The sequence below is a fragment of the Saccopteryx leptura genome, chromosome 9, assembly GCF_036850995.1.
Source record: "Saccopteryx leptura isolate mSacLep1 chromosome 9, mSacLep1_pri_phased_curated, whole genome shotgun sequence".
Taxonomy (NCBI): domain Eukaryota; kingdom Metazoa; phylum Chordata; class Mammalia; order Chiroptera; family Emballonuridae; genus Saccopteryx; species Saccopteryx leptura.
The window spans coordinates 58,742,382-58,754,984 of record NC_089511.1 but is presented as its reverse complement, the minus strand read 5'-3'; positions in this window follow the sequence as shown (position 1 = coordinate 58,754,984).

Genomic DNA, 12,603 nt, shown 5'->3' with positions numbered 1-12,603 from the left:
TCAGGTGTTGGTAGCACAGCAAAATGCTGGGAGGGGGCGTGTTACTTGACATGCCCTCAAGATTCACTATCTCCCTTTCCAACAACTAAACAAGAGAGTGACCCATCTCTTGCTTTGGTTTAATCATGTGTTGGGGTGTGAAATTCTCGACATGAGTGCAGCGAAAAAGAGAAAGCCCACAGGAGGCCTGACAACTTCGGCTACACACACATGCATGCACATACATACCCACACACACCTTGTGCTCAAGTAGGTACTTGGTCAAGATTTTTTAATAAATGCAGAGAATCTGGGCTCAATAATGAAAAGAGAAATCTCAAACAGGAGCAAAACTCAAAGAACAACTTTAAAACTCTCTGAGTGAACATGTGCACTCTTTGTGATTGATTCTTCTTCTGTCTTTCTCTGGCCTCTCTCTCCAAAGCTGTTCTAGAACTGTTTCTGAAGGGTTATTCTTAGAGATCAGAGCACACAGGAAATGCCATCTCAAAATTTCTTACTTCCTAGACATAGTGTTAACCATCCAAAGAGCAAGCAAGTAAAGCTCATGGAGCAGTGCACAGGAAAAGAGTTGCTGAAGAAAACCCTGATCGCTGCCTTCTAGAACTAACACAACCATTCATCTTCTTTAGGATTGGAGCTTTGACTCAGCAGTCAGATTGCCTGGGGTTGAATCCCAGCTCAGTCACTTAGGATCTGTGTGACCTTGGGCAGGTTATTTCACCTCTCTGGTCCTCAGTTTCTTCATTTCTAAAATGGAGGTATCAAAAATTAAATGTGTTAATATCTGTGAAGCTCTCAGAAAAAAAAGGCAGCCCTGAATATCTGGGGTCTCCCCCGTCACTCACAGGCAGACTGTGGTGTTTTCCTGTTGAACATAAACAATTTTGCATATCAGTATCAGGCAAACTACTATGTGATTGTGATAGATCAAAAAAAAAACACAAGACTATTCCATAATCATGTCTGAACACAGGCAAAATCTGGACATTGTCCAATCTTCAAAATTCCAAACACTCCCCTTACCTTAGAGTGATTGATGTTTCTTTACACATTACAGTTTTATCCTACAGCCTTCTAGATAATAAGTATTAAGAATTCAGAATTACCCTGGTTTCTGAGAGCATCCAACCCGGAGCAAAAATCTTTCTTCCTTTGACCCCATCCTCCAAATCTTTTAACAACAGCACAAACCCTAGTAGGCCTTTCTAACAGCTACTCCCTGAGGCACCTTCACAGTTCCCCATGGTTGTGTTCTCCCTCCCTGCAAAAAAAATAAGCCAAAGTGGTCAGCTGTGGGTGTTTCTGGGGACATATAACAGGAGAACATGGACACCTTATATGGAAAATCTATTTCAGAAGAGGCAAGGAACCCTGTATGTCATATTATAAAGCATGCCATTTCTATGCAAATAACTTTAGTGTAAAGTCAGTAGCCGCGGTCACCATCACAGCCGCCTGACCTGTGCAGGTTCTCATTAGATTCGGACAATCGGTAATGAAACAACAGAGCCAAGAACTGGTGGGCCATTGTCTTTAATCCTAACTCGCACCCACTGGGAAAGTAAAAACACACACTGGGCTCCAAAACCCACTCATTCAGTGTTCACAAAGCTACTGACTTTATCCGAGTTTCCTAGAATCAAAAGTTTCTAGCTCACCAGACTTATTCACCTCTGTTCCCCATCTCCTTCCTTCTCCCTCCACAAACTCTGCACAAACTGGCTTCTCACTCTACCATCTTGGCTGCTTCTTCTGGCCTCCTCCACGTGGCCTTTCTCTGCTCTCCTCTCTAATGCTAATTTCAGGAACCGAGAGAGAGCAAGCTCCTGGTCTGCCCCACTTTATAGTGTAGAAATCAAAACCTTTAATCCAATATACAAACAAGGAAGTCTCTGATACAAAGTCACTTATCTGAGGCATAATGAGATTCCTCATGAGAGTGCACCACCATGCATCAAAAAGGGTGGGAAAGGCTTAGTCCTAAAACCAAGCCCCTGCCTGCCCACAGCCTGTCCCCAACACACATTAATATAATCACACCCATCCCAAGCAAGAAGGGCAACCAATACCATCATCTGGGCGACGGGCTTCCACATGGGCAGCGCCATCTTTAACAAAGTGAGCATAATATATTTTATTTTCCCAACATTTAGTAATTGTTTTTTTCCCAACCAGTTTTGAAGTGTTGCCCTTGAGAGATCATTGAAGTAGGGCAGTATTGGTCAAATAAGTTTGTAAATATAATATATATGTTTGCTCGCTTATAGTTTGCATTGGGTGTAGGGACAGGCTGTAAGCAGGCAGGATGGTTATAGCCTAAGACTTAGTTTTAAGACTAAGCTTTTCCCCACACCCTTGACTGATTGCTTGATGTGGGGTGGTGCACTCTCATGAGGAATCTCATTATGCCTCAGATAAGTGACTTTGTATCAGAGACTTCCTTGTTTGTATATTGGATTAAGGGTTTTGATTTCTATACTATAAAGTGGGGCAGACCAGGAGCTGCTCTCTCTCGGTTTCTGAGATTAGCATTAGAGGAGAGAGCAGAGAAATGAGAGCAGAGAAAGGCCACATGGAGAAGAGGAAAAGCAGTCAAGATGGCAGAGTGCTAAAGGAGAAGCCAGTTTGTGCAAAGTTTGTGCAGAGAGAAGATGGGGAACAGAGGTGAATAAGGCTGGTGAGCTAGAAACCTTTGACTCTAGGAAACTCGGATAAGTCAGTGGTTTTGGGATCCTTGAATGGAAAGGGAAGTGTTTTCCCACTGTGTGTATTTCATCCCCGCCGGGTGCAATCTAGGATTAAAGCTAATGGCCCACCAGTTCTTGGCTCCATTGTTTCATTACCTACTGTCCGAGTCAAACGCGAACCTGCATGGGCCAGGAGGCTGTGATAGTGGCCATGAATACTGGCTGTACAGGCAGGAGGAAAAAGACATGAACATTTATTGAGTACATGCTAATCTTAAAATAATGGTTGAGATTCATAACCTGAGTTGTCTTATTTTATCCCCAGAATAACCTTGGGCAGTAGACAGTTGTGAACCACATTTTACAGATGGGGTCACTGAGTGTCAGAGAAGCCAAATAATTTTCCCAAAGCAATGAAGAGCTGATAAGTGGGCTAAATCCAACAGTCAATATTTAGTCAGTAGTAAAGCGAAATTTCACGAGAAGTCTAGCAGGATTAAATGCGCAGCAGAATGTTTGTAATTACTTTCATAGCAATACCACTGGAGGAATTCAAAGATTCATGAGACATGCTCCCCCACCCTGAAGGAGGGGTGGGAATGGAGAGTGGGTAGAAGTGGGCGGGGGGAGACCTGACTCACTCCCTGCCTTCTTCTTCCTTACTGTGGTAATTACAAGTTTTTCTTGATTTGTTGAAAACAGTGCACATAGGAGTCACACCCTCATACTGTTTTCCATGTCAAGGCTTCTTTTTTCCTTTTTTAAATTTATTTATTAAATTTAATGCAGTGGCATTGATAAATCAGGGTACATATGTTGAGAGAAAACATCTCTAGATTATTTTGACATTTGATTGTGCTGTATACCCCTCCCCCAAAGTTAAATTGTCTTCTGTCACCTTCTATCTGGTTTTATTTGTGCCCCTCCCCTCCCCCAACCCCTCTCTCCTTCTTTGCCCCCTCCCCCCTCCCCCCACCCCCCACCCCTGTTGCCATCACATTCTTGTTCATGTCTCTGAGTCTCATTTTTATGTCCCTTCTATGTATGAATTCATATAGTTCTTAGTTTTTTTTCTGATTTACTTATTTCACTCCATATAATGTTATCAAGGTCCATCCATGTTATTATAAATGATCCGATGTCATCATTTCTTATGGCTGAGTAGTACTCCATAGTATATATGTACCAAAGCTTTTTAATCCACTCGTCCTCTGACGGACACTTAGGCTGTTTCCAGATCTTCACTATTGTGAACAATGTTGCTATAAACATGGGGGTGCATTTCTCCTTTTGGAGCTGTTCTATGGTGTCCTCGGGGTATATTCCATCCATGTTATTATAAATGATCTGATGTCATCATTTCTTATGGCTGAGTAGTACTCCATAGTATATATGTACCAAAGCTTTTTAATCCACTCGTCCTCTGACGGACACTTAGGCTGTTTCCAGATCTTCACTATTGTGAACAATGTTGCTATAAACATGGGGGTGCATTTCTCCTTTTGGAGCCGTTCTATGGTGTCCTTGGGGTATATTCCTAAAAGTGGGATAGCTGGGTCAAAAGGCAGTTCGATTTTCAGTTTTTTGAGGAATCTCCATACTGTTTTCCACAGTGGCTGCACCAGTCTGCATTCCCACCAGCAGTGCAGGAGGGTTCCCTTTTCTCCACATCCTCGCCAGCACTTATTCTGTATTGTTTTGTTGATGAGCACCATTCTGAATGTCAAGGCTTCTTTAGGTTCCATGGCAATTAGAGAAATCAGAGCATGGGAATCCTCCAAGAGGGCACAAATGCCAGGAGAATACATTTCCACCTTCACCCTCCTGCAACTCTTCCAGGTCAAGTGTCTTCAACACACAGCTCAGAGGATGTGCAGCTACTTCTAAGCTGTGCACACTCAGCTATGACCCTTGCCCGTACAAGATGCTCTCATCAATACTTCTCAGCATCACCTGGAGTAGGCAGGCTGCACAGAATTCCACCCCCCTGTCTATTCCCAGAGACAGAAAGATGTTCTATATTCAATTTATTTTCCAATCTTCTGACCACAGTTCCCTCTCCCTAAAAGCAAATGGGAAACTTTTGACGAGCCAAATCAGCAACTTATGACCAACTTGCCCCAGGTATTTTGCAGATCAGCATAGCTGGGAAGAGTTCTGCTTCTAGAGTTAAACCTACTCTGAACAATAGCTGATATTCCACTGACTATGACCTTGGGCAAAGTAGGTAGCATGACTGTATTAGTTTTACCATCTGTAAGAAGGGATAGCCATAGTGCCTCCCTATAATGGAAGGTTTTTTGTTTTGTTTTGTTTTGTTTTGTTTTCCAAACTATTATTTATTTTACCTTCCCCCATAAGCTACCCCTCCCTTGCTAGTTCTCATGGCTCTTTGGGCTGCACTCACCACTAGGTTTTATGGGTGGGCATGGAATCTAAAACTGGTTAATCAGAGTCAAAGACTAGGTCAAGGTTCATGATGTGATCCAATGTAAACCAATAGTTCTGCTTTAGGACTTTGGCTGGAATATTGTGAAAGGCATCTTCTGTCCATAACTCTAAGTTTGGAACTGCTAGTGGCCATCTTGGGGAGAACTGATAAATAAAACCAACAAAAGGAAAGCCAAAACTGAGAACTGGAGAATAACAGATTCCTAAGAACATTGAGACAAGGATCTGGCCATCCCTGAAGCCTCCCCTTGTCTTTTCAGTTATATGAGCCAATGTATTCCCTTTTTCACTTGAACATATTTAAGGTGAGTTTCTGTCACTTGCAACCTTTGGTTATTATGAGGATGAGGAGTAAGTGAGTTAGCACCATGCACATATGGTATATGGCAAGAGCTCAACAAGTAGTTGCCAGACCATTTTCAGGACCTGATGAGGATAAAGCCCTCTGGAAGATACCACTGCCCTTTGCAAGCCATCACTTAGTAAATAGAAAAACACCTACATTATTCTTGACTCCTTTGAGTTGCTCTGATTTCTGCAATTCTCTGAATTCAGCTAGGTACTCTTCCTCCCAATGTCTCACCTCCTTGTCATGTTGACTCTTTCACCTGACCTTTCTCCTTCCTAACATTTATCATGCCAAATCCAGGGCACCGTAGAACATAAATTGTGGGCTAGTCAAAGAATTCAGAAAGCAACATAGGGTGAGGATTTTAATCTCAATTTGATAAGTTAAGCACTGTCAGCTTCCTGCCTGACATCTTAAGCAAATGGAATACTTTTTTTCTCCTTTAAACTTGCTATGTCTTAGTCTAACATCTTTTTTCTGCCTGTACCCTCACTTCGATTTTTTTTTTTTTTTACCAACGTGCCATTTGATGGGAGTATGAGGCTGGTTAGGGGAAGTGAAATGAGTTTTAGCTTAAAGGTCACCGAAGAGGCTGATAGGTGATCCAAGAAGGGAAATGAGTAAACGTGGCTCTTTGTCAAAGGTAGGCAGAGTGAACAAGAGAATTGAATGACAGTCACTGGCCAGACCACATGCCCTTTACATATATCATTTTACTTCACACACACATACCGTGGCCCAGCCTAAGCAGAATGTTAGAGAGAAAGGTTCTTTTATAATTTTAACTTCCCGAAAACCCTCTGCAAAAACATTAATGATAAAGTTATATGCTGAATAGGCTGTTTATTGAATGGAGCCCAGATTGTGAGCCAAGTATGGCTCAGAGGGAGCTCTGTGTCTTGCCAAAAGGGGAAATGGGCCAAAGGAAGCATTCTCCCCATCACTATTCTAGTGAGAAGATCTATGTCTAATACCCTAAATCAAGTCATCGCTCCTCATTCATCTTGCTGCACAGATTAATGTGACAGCCACAAAACCAGAAAGGAAGTTGGACTGACCAAGTGTTTCTAACCCTTTGTAAGAGCTGGATCAACCTTAGGGACAGGAACAGCTGCCTATTTTGTGGGCCTAGTGCAAAATGAAAATTTGAGTTTCTTGTTCAAAATTAAGGATTTTAAGATGGCAATAGAAGAGCATTAAACCAAGCTCAGGGTCAATCTAAGCAGGGCTCCACTGGTCATATGACCATGAAGAATTGAGAGATCCAGCAAGATAGGAAGGACTAAAGGAGGCACAATGGTACAGATTCTCATCTCCACATCCTGTTTTTGTATGTTATAAACATACCTGTCTTAGCCCAAAGGGGCAGACTTGATGGACTTCAGGTAACATGACAGTCCAAGAAGAGAAATATTTTAGGCCCCATAGAGGGTTGGCTTCCAGATCCACAGTGAGAGCTGCCCTCCTGGCATATTCAGCTCCCAGAGCCCACTTTCTTCGGCAAGGCACCACTCACATCTCCCCTGAAATTTGTTGGCATACAGAAAGAAGAAAAAGAATATGGCTGTGGTAGAATATAACAAATAACTACTTCTATGATGAATTTAAGGACATGTAGGTTTGGATTTTATTATATATATATATATATTTTTTTTTTATATATAAAAGGAACTTTAGTACTGTGGACTTCAGTTCTAAGATTGGGGGAAGCTTTGCTATTTGGGGAGAAGAGGCTGCTCTGAAGAGAAGAATTCTAATAATGAAATGTTCTTCTTCCAAGTACAAGTTCCAACCTGCTCATCTGTTCTTCAGCCCACTGCCTTGTCCAAATCTTTAGGATATCTGTGACTAGCTTTTGATGAACTTTAAAATGATGTATAGACAGCAGATGTGTTTAAAGCTTGAGGGAACTTAAAGTGTGTCTTCCTTGGGATTCAGACCTCTTATTTTCCCTCCTTTACTTAACACTTTGAATAATGGATTTGCCAACCCAACACAAATTGCAATTCATCCCCTACCGAGAGTCTTAAACAACATCTAAAAGATGAGGTTAGACTTGAATTTAGAATCATAGAAAAGTGTTAAATTGGAAATAAACATTCAACCATGGTCCAGCCCCACATTCCAAAGACTGGACTTGCAGCCCTGACGCAACAGAACCATCTGGGAAGCAGTTGGGAAACACAGATTTCCTGAACCTTCCCTCAGAAATTTTTCAGTCTTTAGGGTGAACCTGGTGAATCTGTATTTCTATGAAAAACTTATTAGTTTTAAGTTAATAAAAATGAAAAGAAAATGTATGCACTAAAACACCACAAGCCAAAAAAACAAAAACAAAAAAGAAACAAAAAACAGGACAGAGTTGATATTAATCCTTGTAACACACAGGCAGACCTGAGGCTGAGAGCCAGACTGATAGTCTAATTGTGGAAGACTTACTCCCCCAGCTTACTGGGAGAGATCCTGGAAATCCTGAGCAGCCCTCAGAAAGGAAGCCACTTCCCAGAGTCTTGTCATTTCAGAAGTCCCTGCTTTGGGTTGAAGCAGTTCCCTCTGAGCGACCGGAGCAGAACCTATTCGAGGTCCACAGACACAAACCCAGACACGCCAGCCTTTTGTGTTGTGGTCTGTAGGCCTTGCTGGGGCGTGTTCCCCCAATTTCCCTCTTTCCTTTTCTAGTATTTTATTTGGTTCCTTTCCCTTCTGTTTGAACAGTTGGTCCCCCTAACCCCCGAGCAGCTTGTAGTTGGTTTGTTACCATCACTCTGTTCGGTTCCAGCAGGCACATTGGTTTGGACATCCTCTTCACATAGCCGTCAATTCCTTTCTCCAGGCTGCAGGCCGAAGTGGCCACTGTTTGGGATTGGTTTTCCTTTTAGCCGCTGAAAGTGTATCTTTATCACTGCCTGCTGTAAGTATTGGGATGATTCCTTTGCTTTAGCAGAATGTTAAAATCAATTTCCAGAATCATTCTAAAGAGGTAAAGTTCTCGCATCTACTAATAAAGAATGGCTTTGCCTTGCAAGGATGAAAAAGGCAACGGGCCAGCCTCCGTGGTGCTGTAGTAGTACATGTGTGTCCTGCAGGTCTCCATTTTGGAACCCTACAAACTACTGTCTTGCGAACATCAAAGGAAATAGTTTCCACTTCTAGAGCATGCCAGATCCTTGAGGTACTGCCACACCAAACAGCCTTTCCTCCAAGTGGCTGCAAATGCTGTTTCCCCTCAATTGTGGGAAAGCCTAAATAAATGGGACAGTGTGAGATGGAGAAACCAGCAGAAGGAGAATTTGGTACATCAAATACACAGGAAGCTGCAGGACTAGCCACAGAGCTGGCAAAAGAACAGAATTCAAAAGAAAAGCACATTTACATTGAGCACACACAGGAAGCACATTTCTATATTTCTCTAGGAGATTGGTACAACATACTGCATTGTAAAGATACCTGAAAGCACATTCAAGTTCTTTCTAGCCTGTTGCATCTAATAAAACACACAGATTGGTACATTTTTAAGTTTTATATCAGTGATTTTCAACCAGTGTTCCACAAGAATTTTTAAGCATTCAATACCTAACTATTTAGTCAGGGGCAATAATAATCACTTTTCTCTTAGACTGTCAAATAAAAAAATGACAATAACCATCCTGTGTGAATGAATCAAAATTATACTATTTTTTGGTCATATCTTTTTGGTGTGCCACAGAACCTTAGTAATTAGTTTATGTGTGCCATGAGATGAAAAGGTTGACAAGCGCTGCTTTAAATTATGAAAAATTTATAATTGACTACTCTTCTAAGAATGGTCTGTGGATAGGTGTGAATTTGAGAACTGTTTGTCCCTGGTCTGTGTTAAGAGCAGAAAGTAAGAGTAAGCATTTAGAAACTTTTATAGCAACTGCTGCAACATTTTTACTATATTTTACAAATGCATTAGTCTGAAATACATAGAAAAAAACCTTTTATCCCATATGATTTGAGAAAGACTGTCATATTTTCATCACCTAGATTTAACTGTAAACAAACTGGCAGAAATACAGAATACTAAAGAGGAAATTTCTACTTATACGAGGCTTATAAAAATACATGGGACATCAATATTATCCTTATTTCTACAATACTCTTTTCTAACCCAATTCTGTGTTCTTTGATATTTTTTAACATGTCAGTTCTTTGAAGACATCTTCATTATATTGGAGTGCCTGATTTAAAATACATTACATGACAGATAAAGCTATAATATTCCTTAAATCCACCTTGTCCTCATATATTTCTGATGGAAATATTTAAGGTAGTTCTGTTTTTAAAAGTTTTTGACTACATAAAGAAAGTAATGGAATGGAATTTCACCTCCTCATTCAGTAATTTAACTCAGATTTGTGAAACGGAAGGAAGCATCACTTTTCAGTGTGGGCCTCTTTTCAACTTACAAGAAGAGTTTATGTAGAGCAACTTCATTTGGCTGTTATTAACATCAGTTTAAGATTCTGGCAGAGAAGGGGGAAAATTAGGAAGTATCACCCACCCACATCACCAAACTTAAAAAGCTGGAAAACTGTATTCACAGTGACTTTGTATCAAATTGCATCAGCACTTTGGACAAAGAGGCAATTGTGCTTCAGTGAAAATTTTGTTTGAACATAAATTGTTTTCTAGATGTTTTGCTAAACTTCTTCAATGCTTAGTTCCCACAGCCTCTCTATTACCGATTAAGAAATACTGAACAAAGTGAGTTCAGAGTCATTTGTTTTCTTTGGCCTTAAAAAAAAATGGCCACACACACCAAATGATTGAGCTACTCTTTTTTTTCCTCATGTAATGCATCCAAACATTCTATTATGAAGTTGAAACATTTCAATTACTGTAATTTTTTCCTAAAGGTTCTGGTTCCCACACTGAAATTCTGCCACTAGAGTTAGATTCAAAATCCAATTCCCCAAATCTGTTCCAAAACACATTCATGGCCTAACCCTTGAGAAAGAGAAGTTCAGAACTGAGTCAAGGTATTTTAAAAAGCAACAAAAATGTAAAATCCCTTAATGAAGTGTTTTTGAAGTATCCTGGCCACATCTGTGAAAACGGTCAAATATTATCTAACTCAGTTAACTTTTTAAAGTGGAAAACAACTAAACATAGCACAAATATAGGCAGGCTTCTTCCAAAAGAAAATAAAAGCCCATTATACACACACAAAGGAAACTGGTAATAAATTCCAAAGAATGAAAGTGGAAGAAATTAGGCAAAACCAAGGGGTACGATTGAGGTGACTTTAAGAAGAATTAATGCCATCTGAAAGTTATGAAAACTCTTGGGAACATAACAATTAGACACAAAATATATAACTATTAGAATTACCTACTCATCCTCTCCTCCTATATGGATAATCAGTTATCAAATGCTCTGGTGTCAGAGATTTGAAATAATCACAATAAAAAGCAATTAAATACACTTCAGATTTCTGTACAAAGTGTGAGGCCCTTGACTGCTTTTAGGAAAGTATTCTGATCTCTACTCGATCACTCTGGAGGCAGGTCCCTGGGATGGAATTCACAGGTCTCCTCGTGACTGACATTCTGGCATAGGACACAGGCTTTCCTTTTGATGCAGAAGTCAGATCCCTGAGGAGCAAAGGAACACAATGCAGTAAAAGGAACACCGTTAGTAATAATAGTAGCTGCTACTGATTTAGGGCTCACTGTGTGCCATGTACCATGTGGGATAATTTACACGTGGCCTCTAGTTACCCTTTCAACCATTCTGAGAGGTGGCGTTATTCCCAATATATAAATGAGGACTCAAAGGAGCAGATAATTCTTCTGAGTTTGAAACACAAAATCTAAATGCATGCTTATCAAAATGTAAATCCTCTTCACATGTTGGACAGATTACCTGAAAATTACCTGAAAGGCTATTTAAAGTGAGGAAAGCAAGCTGATTTGTGTGGAACAGGATTGTAGGAGAAAACCGAATTGCCCCTGGTGATGACTAGAATTATATAATATTGAATAAACACCAGTTTATTATAAAAATTAACTTAAATGCACTTTAACTAGTGGTGAGATTTAGCTGGTTTGCATCAATTCAGCAGAAACATTACCTAATTTTTTGTTGAGTTGAGCAAACCAGTTGTTAAAATCGCACTTGGAATCAGGGTTCTCTCTAAGGTGGGCACCTGGGCAGCCACCCAAAGTGGAAATTACAAATTTACATTCCTTACTCTTTTTAAATGTTCATCTGTGCAACAGCGTATTCTAAGCACCTATAGTAATGTTTATTCCATCCAGAGGTGAAAAAAATTTGACGGAACTATGCTTATAATATTTATTCATTTCATAAAACTTATTATACCTTTGGTAAAATACTACATTTTAATTTCTTCATATTTGTTACTTCAGTAAACAAACATAGAACGTAAAGAGAAAAAGGGGGTGACCACTTGTTTTTTGTCAGGTATTATTTAATATTTTTTCATTAATATAAAAAACTTTTTTATAACATAATCTAGTTTCGTGTACCTCTTTTATTGTTCTTATTTAAGTATTAAGTGCATGAAATAATAAGCTACCTTTCAGTATATAGTTTTTTACACTTAAAATGGTCATTAGGGCAGAGAAACAGTTGTTAAATTATTTGAATCCTACCACTAACTTTAACATATTTGATTACATGTAATTAATTAGTACTCAAGACAAATTCTGAGCTAATTTAATAACATATGGTAGGATTTAAATAGACAACATAGTGAAGTTCCCTTAGAAACAGTCTTCTGAGAGACACCATTTATTTTAGTGTTGAGTTCTTTTGGGGGAGGAGTCTACTTTTGGAATTAACTTCCAATTATTACCACATTGTTTTTTTCCCCAAGCTTTGGGATATAATTGACATACATTACTGTATAAATTTAAGGCATGTATAAATTTAATGCATGCAACATAATTATTTAACTTAATGGTTTCACATATATTGTGAAATGATTATGCAATAAATTTAGTTAGCATCCATCATCTCATATACAGTATATTCAATTAAAAGTCAAAATAAATTGTATGTGTGCAATGAGAACTCAGGATTTATTGTTAATTACTTTCATATATATCATACAGCAGTGGTATC